Source organism: Choristoneura fumiferana, chromosome 30 (genome assembly GCF_025370935.1).
Source record: "Choristoneura fumiferana chromosome 30, NRCan_CFum_1, whole genome shotgun sequence".
NCBI lineage: Eukaryota > Metazoa > Arthropoda > Insecta > Lepidoptera > Tortricidae > Choristoneura > Choristoneura fumiferana.
The window spans coordinates 2,350,385-2,360,237 of record NC_133501.1 but is presented as its reverse complement, the minus strand read 5'-3'; the positions used below and the strand labels follow the sequence as shown (position 1 = coordinate 2,360,237).

The 9,853-nt window shown below is 38.3% G+C and overlaps 1 protein-coding gene across 2 annotated transcripts in view; it reads left to right on the top strand.

Moving 5' to 3' along the window:
- Positions 1 to 371: 371 nt before the first annotated feature.
- LOC141444656 (uncharacterized) overlaps positions 372 to 9,853 on the top strand; it is a 28,958-nt gene continuing 19,476 nt past the window's right edge. Inside the window, exon 1 of one of the 2 annotated variants that reach the window (XM_074110234.1) lies at positions 372 to 538. The gene's annotated coding sequence lies outside the window, so the exon portion shown is untranslated. Of the gene's footprint in view, positions 543 to 9,853 lie in introns of both variants that reach the window. The other variant, XM_074110233.1, reaches the window with a different exon arrangement.

Below are 9,853 nucleotides of genomic sequence, written 5' to 3'. Positions count from 1 at the left end.
GTTGCCTAGTATCCATAGTACAAGCTTTGCTTAGTTTGGGACTAGGTAATTAATTGGTGTCAAGTGTCCCATGATATTTTTTTTATTTAAGTATGCGTAAGTATTACCGATAGGAAATCATAGTAAATAAACTACACCACCACCTTAAATGACCTAATTAAATAAAAACATATCAACACTTGGTGACAGCTTCGCTTTCGCACTTATCTTTTTTTCCAAAAAACCGCATTCTAAAGCCAGGTCACGGAAACCGGCACAAAAATAACTAATAAACTAAAATTATTCGCTTAAACACAACGACATTTACTTACTTTCGCTCAAGCTTAACCTGTCTTAGAGCTAACAGTAAAGCATTCAGTTAAGCAAAAAGGCTGAGCGCTGACGGACGTGGCCATTTTGAATTCGCGCCTTTTTATTTTTTTATCGCGTTCGAAAAGTATTATTAAAAAAAAGTGTAGTGATGTGACAGTTAGTTCGCGATTCAGTGGCTTTCTAACTTTTTTTTAATTTGTTCTAGTGACTTGGATTTTAAAGTTCGGTGGGTAGGTATTTTTTTTTAATATTCTGCGTTTATAAAATAATGTCAAATTGGTGTGAATTTAGTGAAATATAAACAAAATCATCGCTGTTCGCGTTAAATTAAAAAAATATTGAATAAAGTGGTCCGCCTAAAGCAAAGGGGGTCCCATATATAACTTTAACACTAACCCAACCTACCAATGCAGTAGGGACCCCCTTTGCTTTAGTTCAACCAATAAGGTCGGCGGCGGTGATGGTGTTCAACAATAACAAATATTAAAATTGTTAACCTTAACATGATATTTGCTATAGTCGGCCAAGTGAGAGCCGGACTCGCGCACTGAGGTTTCCGTATAAACTTAAACGCCAGCAAATAATACATTATGTAATAATAAGGATTTTTTTTATTAATCGCGCCTTATACCTACTGCACGCCAATTTTTAATAACTCCATGTCTATATTGAACATGAAACTACCGTGAGACTCACTCATATTAAATATAATGACCCGGATAACTCACGTCTTAATCGAGTTTAGCTCGACATGTTTCGGGCACACTGAGTGCGCGTGTTGCAGCAGCCGCTGAGTCGCGTTGCTCCGAAGACGAAGGGCTACGGATTAGCCCGAAACATGTCGAGCTAAACTCGATTTAAGACGTGTGTTATCCGGGTCATTATATTTAATATCCATGTCTATAGGTATCTAGAAAGTAGGTATCTGGAGGATGCGGTAAGTACCTAAGTATCTTTCCATTGCGTGAAGAGACTTTGTTATGCTAGCTTTCTTATATAAGATAAACTACCTATAATTTAATTATATAAGTAGGTACCCATTTTGTTGTGAAAGAATGAGTTCTGCCAAGTTTCTTGTGGCGCATTCTTCTTATCAATGATCCTTCCGGAAGCGCTGGTAGTATGATATTTAGGGTTTAATTAACTGAAATTCACGGCCTTATTAAAACTAGAATTAAAAAAAAAACATCACGCGTGTCTCTGGTTTATTTTTAGCCAAAATCCTGACCTGCCTGACCGATAATCGGGGAATGGGGCACTGCAACAATCGACGCATATTTTTACATAATTGTTTCGTTCACCCTAGTTGTTGTTGCATACTGCAAATGCAATAGACACACAGCATTTACTGCGGGAGATACCTTTAAGCACAACACACAACACACGCATGCCATCAACCATTAAGGAGTTCCCTCCTGCGAAGGTGATCCTGGCTGGACCATCACTACCAAATTACTGTATTGTCACCAGATATAGGTTTAAAGTCAATCTGACCACTGGAAGTGGGTCAAATTTAGCATCCAAAATTTGACCCAAATCCTCACTAACATTATACATGCGAAAGTGTGTGTGTTTGTATGTTTGTCCGTCTTTCACGTCGAAACGGAGTAACGGATCGACGTGATTTTTGGCATAGCGATAGTTTATGGGCCAGAGAGTGACATAGGCTACTTTTTATTCCGGAAAAATGCAGTTTCCGAGGGAACAGCGCGCGATAACCGAATACCACGCGGGCGAAGCCGCGGGCAAAAGCTAGTAAATAAATAAACAAATAGGGCAACCTTAAATAAAAGCTTGTAAAAAGCCGACGTTCCTTAAGATCTTTATCGCATTGTACCCCAAACGGCATACGGATCGGATCAGCTCAGGTCAACTCATTTGTTAATATAATTCGGTACAATTAGATATTCACACGTAAGTTATTTGTGTTTTGATGATATTGAAACATACCGCGGTAATAAAAACAACAAAAATGTAACTGGCAGTCTACTACAGTTCGTTTGTTGCGGAACTTTTTGCCACATCCCAGCCTGTGTACGTCCCAATGCTGGGCACAGGCCTCCTCTCAGAACGAGAGGGCTTGGGCCATAGTCCCACGCGGGCCCAGTGCGGATTGGGAACTTCACACACTCCATTGAATTACTTCGCAGGTTTGTGCAGGTTTCCTCATGATGTTTTCCTTCACCGTACCTAAGCTCGTGGTATATTTCGAAATGTAACTGGATTTCGAAAAACTGCTATTTCCGGACCGGTACTACTCGGGAATTTTCTAAAAACCGGCCAAAAGCGTGTCGGACACGCCCGAAATAGGGTTCCGTAGCCATTACGAAAAATTAAGTAATATTTTTCTAAGGATTTCGTATTTTATACGGAATCTTCCATAGTTTAGGTATCGAAAAATCGTTTTAGCAAACCCCTTAAAGGCCTATCCAACGATACCCCACAATTTAGGGTTGGATGAGAAAAAAAATCACCCCCACTTTACGTCTATCAGAGGTACCATAATTTTTTTTATTTTTTATTTTATTGTAGGTAGGTACCATTTTGTCGGCATAGTTTACATATATTGGATGACGGATGCAATTTACGTCAAAATCATGTCGAACGATGTAACTTAACGATATAATGTAACTTGACGACCGGATGGCTAAGTGGTTAGAGCACCTGACTACGAAGCTTGAGGTCCTGGGTTCGAATCCCGGCCGGGGCAGATATTTGTGTGAATAACACGAATGTTTGTTCTCCGGTCTTGGATGTTTAATATGTATTTAAGTATGTATTTATCTATATAAGTATGTTTATCCGTTGCCTAGTATCCATAGTACAAGCTTTGCTTAGTTTGGGACTAGGTCTGTCCCATGATATTTATATTTATTTTATTTATAAGTAATATGGATATGATATGACTACAATTAGTTTAAAAAAGAGAACATAATTGAAAAATAGTTTATTGTTGTAAATAATAGTATTTTTTTCAATAGGTATTACATACATATATTCAGTGCATTCATTTTATAGTTCACTATCCACTTATGAAAGGAAAATGACCTCTTTACATCTACAGATGTAAGAGGTGCGTATTCGTAAAGTGACACGTCACCATTATTAGGAACATTAATTATCACCATCACTCAAATTTCTATACATTTTTATACAAAAATATTAATCGAAGTTTAATAAAAGTCTTTTTCTTCCAACTATGCTTAAATTTCATCATAACCGCACTAAATACCCAGCACAAAGCGGGACTTTTCTGCTCTAGAGCAGAAAACAATTATGAAAATCCTTTATTGCATTGTTTTAGTTTTTTTTTTAATTGCACCACCAAAGAGGTAACACAAGTATTTTTGCTATAAAATTAGCCTGCATAGTGTAAAAAAATCTAGTGTTAGGTTGCTCAACCTGACGGTCTTATGAAATTTGACAAATTGCGTACAAAAAGTTGTTGCTACCAATCCTACCAAAAACAGTAAATAGCCGTATATTTAAAAAAAAACACTTTGTGTTTGGTTGGCCAACCTGGCCCCCATCCGAAATTTGACAGATCGCGGGTAAAAATACCTATGTAAAATGGAATCATCGAGTGCTAGTGGCATTTCTTTCCTATTAATAGTTTGGCATGAGTTTTTTTTTCGTCTACTATTCCTGTAATAGTTGAAAGAAAAGGAGATTATATACCTCGCATTAAGTAATTTATATTGCCCTCGTGATTTTTAAAGCCCTCGCTCACGCTCGGGCTCCAAATCGGCACTCGGTACAATAATAAATAACTTCTGCTTGGTGCAACAATCTACTAATCGTTCTTATGCTTTCGTCACCATATTGCATCCATCATCGGCCCTTTATTGATTGCTTTCCATCAGGAGACCCGCCTGCTCGTTTACCCCTATCATATAAAAAGACGTGCTTTAATATCTCATACAGCGATGCGTCTCTGCTGTGAAGCATTAAGAAGAACTACTGCTAGTACTGAAGATAGTCTATATTCTTTCCCAAGGTCTATTCTATCTCTGTAGTAACAAATTTCATCAAAATCGGTACAGCGGTTTAGGCGTGAAAGCGTAACAGACAGTTACTTTCGCATTTATAATATATATATACACACACACACACACACACATATATATTATAGTAATAATAGTAATAATATAGTATATAGTATGGATAGTATGGATGGATAGTAGGTGCCTAGTCGAATTACAGTAAAATGTCAGCCAAAAATTAAATGTACGATGCCAAATTACAATTAAATTTAAAAATAATAATAACAATAATTAACAGTAAACATGCACATAAAATTAAAATAAGAATTTCACTGTCAAATAAAACACAGGATAGTGTGTCTGTAAAGGTTTAATAACTACCCTTAGGTTAAAGTTTGTGACTATAACAAAAAACTGTTGTATAATTAATTACAGTAATTATTCGACACGACCAAGCATCGAACCTTTGACCTACGCTACGTCGTTTAATAAGCATGATCTAAACAGTATATTGTCTTAGTACTTCCTAGCTGCTGTGGGAGTTTAAAACAATGCATTATTCGATTTGAGATAATGAGAAGATCGCGTGGATTGTGAGACAAAACCAGCATTTGTAATGATAACTTTTATAATTATTTACTAGTCAAAAGAACTATTATCTACTAGCTATGATTGGTTATTTGGAGTCTTTTTGTATTTTTTATTTCAACTCCATATTTGTTACTTTTACGGGTATCCCGTGAAACCATATCGAAAATACAAACTGAGACATGGATGCACAGAAAAACCAGAAAAAGAGACCAGCGCTGGGAATCGAACCCAGGTCCTCAGCAATCCGTGCTGCGTGCTATAACCCCTACACCACCGCTGGACAGGAATTTAGACACGAATTTTTCCTATGCATACATATCTCAGGTTGCTTATTTCTACTACGCTACTTATGCAGCAGCACTAGCGACATCTATGTTTCGCTCTCATCGAGAGACGTCACATTCTTTCGGAACCAACCGCTCACCCAGACAAGAGATGTCGCTAGTGCTGCTGCATAAGTAGCGTAGTAGAAATAAGCAACCTGAGATATGTATGCATAGGAAAAATTCGTGTCTAAATTCCTGTCCAGCGGTGGTGTAGGGGTTATAGCACGCAGCACGGATTGCTGAGGACCTGGGTTCGATTCCCAGCGCTGGTCTCTTTTTCTGGTTTTTCTGTGCATCCATGTCTCAGTTTGTATTTTCGACATTATCTACTAGCGTTTACCCGTGGCTTCGCACTCGTAAATCATTAGATGGTGTGTAGTAACTTATGTATTTATAACGGTCCGAGGGTTGCCGACGGTGCTGGCTGAAAATCAGCGCTGGGGTGTTCTTAACGCTTCAGCATTATGCTGAGCCAGTGTCCGATTCACAACCGCAATGACACAACGTTTGTGTTGTTTTTTGTACCTAATAATATTGTTTGTGAATAAATGTATTTTCTTTCTTTCTTTTCTTTGTCAGATCCAGCAGCTGAATTGAAATTTCAGGATTTAAAAAAATTCCCGTGGGAATTCCCGAAAGTTAAATCGTGGTTTTCATTGACGTTACATTATAAACAATCATGTCAAATTTCATGACTCTAAGCCCAGCGGTTGTAATTTCTGGATTTTATCCCTATTCCGTGGGAATATCGGAATAAAAAGTAGCCTATGTTTTATTCCAGATGTCCAGTTATCTACATACCAAATTTCATGACTCTAAGCCCAGCTGTTATTAGTTCGAGATTTTATCCCAATCCCGTGGGAAAATCGGGATAAAAAGTATCCTATGGTTTAATTCAGGTTATAAACTAACTTATTGACAAATTTCATCCAAATACGTCCAGCCGTTTCAGCGTGAAGAAGTAACAAACATACTCACTCACAAACTCACTCACTCACAAACTTTCACATTTATAATTATAAGTAGGAACTCGTAGGATAAGTAGGAAGGATTATTTATAAAATACGAGAGTGAGAGGGACGATACGATACAAACTCGATAGTCCAATTCGTAGTAGCCCCCCTGACCATAAAGCCATAATTTTGTGAATATTTTGTAATATCTGAAATTAATTATGGCAAATATGCGTTCCGGGGCAATGAATGTCTGTGTTTTGAGACAGTTTTGTCTTTCGGAAACCTTTGTCCTCCCTTTTTTCCGAACAAAACAGGGACTATGCAACACTGTGGCATGCTCGATATTTATATGGTACGGTTTTAAGGTGTATTAAATATGATTTTAATGTAAACTTTGTTTTCACGCCCGTAATAACAGACTTTGAAAGCCATACTTAAAAACCTCACGCAACAGTGCGCCATCTAGTGAGACAAAAAACGATAGCCCTCATTGAAGCAACGGACATTGCGAAATTATGGTTCCGTTTTTGCCACTTTGGCTACGGAACCGTAAAAACCTTCGATACGGGTACGGTGACAGTTTAGCTTCCGGCCATCGACCCCGGACGCAATGGCCGTCGCAATTGGCGCGTGAACATCTTCGCGTGGATCTGTTAATGACACCCGAGATGGGATAGGAAACGCGATCGAAGCGGGCACGCGGGCCTTTTTCACCGACTTGTAATCATAACTAATTATCATCATATATACGCACTTTCAGAATTAAACATTATTATTATTATTATTATTATTCCCCTTGATGGCGGCCTTAAGGCTTGGGCCAGTGTCAGTTAGGATGACAGGGTTGCGGTTTATTCTGCAGAACGCCAACAGTTTGACAGGAGCAAGAAAATAATTTTGAAAATAAAAATAAAAATAAGTCCTTTTCTGCCGGACGCTGTTGCAGGAGTCACGTCACACTACGACAAAGGACCAAAACGTGTTATTATTGGTTAGAACTATAGTCTTATGTTATTAGAGGATATAAAATCGCACAGAATGACAATAAAAGGGAATTAAACATTAAACTGACTTAATTCCACGAATATTCTACCCGCAGACTACTAAGGGATACTACCACAGAATAGATAATAGTACAAATACTACGTAAATTATATGATTCTGCCCTCATACTTAAAAAAAAAGCACTTTTAACCACAGACGCGTAAAAGTAAGGAAACACAATTAACGGTAAATTAAATACGGAATTTTGTAATAGGTACGGAATACGGATTTTAACAGGAGAAGATTGCATGGGATTAAGCGAAAGAAACAATAGTTATTTGTGTCACGAGGGAGCAAAATGGTGTATTTACGGCGAGGGCGTAAGTACATTGAATCCAGAATGGTAGCGAAGGATTCTACAATAGAATCCTGAGCGTAATGAGGGATTCAAGTGTTAACGCCCGAGATGAAATATTATATTTTTTATCGAGGGACTAAAATAAGCCAATATATACCCGAGGTAGCCACCCGAGCTTTAGCGAGGGTGTCTATTTATCCGAGTGTTTATATTGACTTTTAGTCTCGACTCGAGGTGAAAACTCTATTTTTCACTTCGATTGCGAGAAAAAAAAGTCTTTTCTGCGAAAGAATTAATGCGTTTCTTATTCCTCCAGTCCATATAACTTATAGGTTTTTAAATAAATCTTTCTAGATTTCGGCGGCAAAAGATTATCAATTGTCTTTTGCTTTTTGCCCGACATCACAATTTTCACTATCACTTGACGAGTGACGACATTGTGAGAATAATCAATTTATTTTAATCGTTTATGATTTGCGCTCTACAACAATTTCAATGTTTTCGCGGTAAGTTTTTTTTTCCATCCAGTCTCAGATGTAACAAAATCGCATTGGCGAAATGGTCCATACACAAACTGGAATGAATAGAACTAAGACCACGTAGACTAAGAACGTAACATTTTCGTCATGAAAATGGTCCACACACAATCTTATTTTATGCCAAAAACTAAGCAAGTACTGGCTATTTGAGTCTAAGTCACTCGAAGTAAATTTAAAAAATAATTACTTTTACTCCCTAGGCACTAAAGTACTCACTTTACTCCCGCCTCGTAGGGCTATTTTGACCTACTTTTAGAGCATGAGAAGTGAAAATATTTTGCTTCCGAGTGGCTCATACAACTTTTCACACCGATTATTAAGAAACTTGAAAAAAAAAATTGGCACCTGAGATATGATTTGTCTCTCTTTCAGTCATGAGAGATGAAAATATTGTTTCATTATTTCATTTCTTATGTTAAACTGACGTCAACTTGTTACATCAATTGTCATTCGTTCGTAAAAGAAAGTACCTAAATGAAAATCGATTAATTACAATATCGATCGATCGTAGTTAGGTACGCGTAGTAAATAACTTCGCTGTTTACACTTTCCGATTGTTACACGCCCTTTTGGTTCAGGTCAAACAGTAATTGAATGGACCAAGCATAATTTATGCAATGAGTCAAAGAGAAAATAGAAACTTAATTTTTTTTTTCTTTTATTTTAATTTTTAGTTTGCTTCTGCTAACACGCAGCGGCGTCTTTAGCCCATGTAGCGCCCGTGTGCAATTATTACTTTAGCGCCATCTAGGAAGCGCGCGGTCAATATGCAATAGGTACAAGTTTCCGTGGCCGGCGCCCCTAACACCTCTGGCCGTTCAATGAAGAACCGATCGAATTTTCAACGACCGGCAACTTCTGGCCGGCTTAACCCGCTGCCCTTGCGGAGGGATGTTGCATCCCTATGTATCTTAACTATGGGAGCAAGTGTATGGGAGCGCCAAAGTTCGCATACTCTTCGCTAGTCGTACCATAATTTTTGTCCGAATCATCGTTTGTCATAATTTCTTTCCCACTGAAACCTTACAGTTTCCCGAAAATTTTAAATGGTCATCCTATAGAAAACTATAGGTTAGGTTAGGTTTGTTTTATAACAATTTTGAACAATTATTGCATTCTGAGAAAAAACATTTTTGACAAACGATCGTTCTGACAAACATTACGTTCGGACTTTCGATAAGTATGCGAGCCGATATGGACCCCTTAACTATACCGCATTTATCATGAGTGCTCTGGAGTTGTTCGATCTAATGCCTGCAGGGCTACTTCGAAACTCGAAGTTCGTGTCGTGCGGTCCCTCTGACACATACTATTTAATACGAGAGCGAGAGAGACGGTACGATACGAACTTCGAGTTTTGAGTTTCGTAGTAGCCCAGCTGCTGCTAAGTTTCTCTATCGCACCACTATCGCAACCGACTTTCTTTCAACCCTCACCACTTCAGTAGCTGGCAGTCTACTACAGTTCGTTTCTTACGGAGCTTTTGGGGTGGCCGGTGAAACTTTGGAATCAGCAGGGCTACTACGAAACCCGAAACTCGAAGTTCGTATCGTACCGTCCCTCTCGCTCTCGTATTAAAATAGTATAAGAGTCAGAGGGACCGCACGACACGAACTTCGAGTTTCGTAGTCCTGCAGCTTGCAACGCCATTATTTCCGGACCGGTACTAATTGGGATCTTGTTTTTTAGAAAAATATGGCTGTGTTAATTAGAGGACAATTTTGCCAGTGTCTAGTAGGTTTTGCCGTTGTACGGTAAAAAAATTCAGATAACGAAATATGAGACGTAATGGTGGATGAACGCG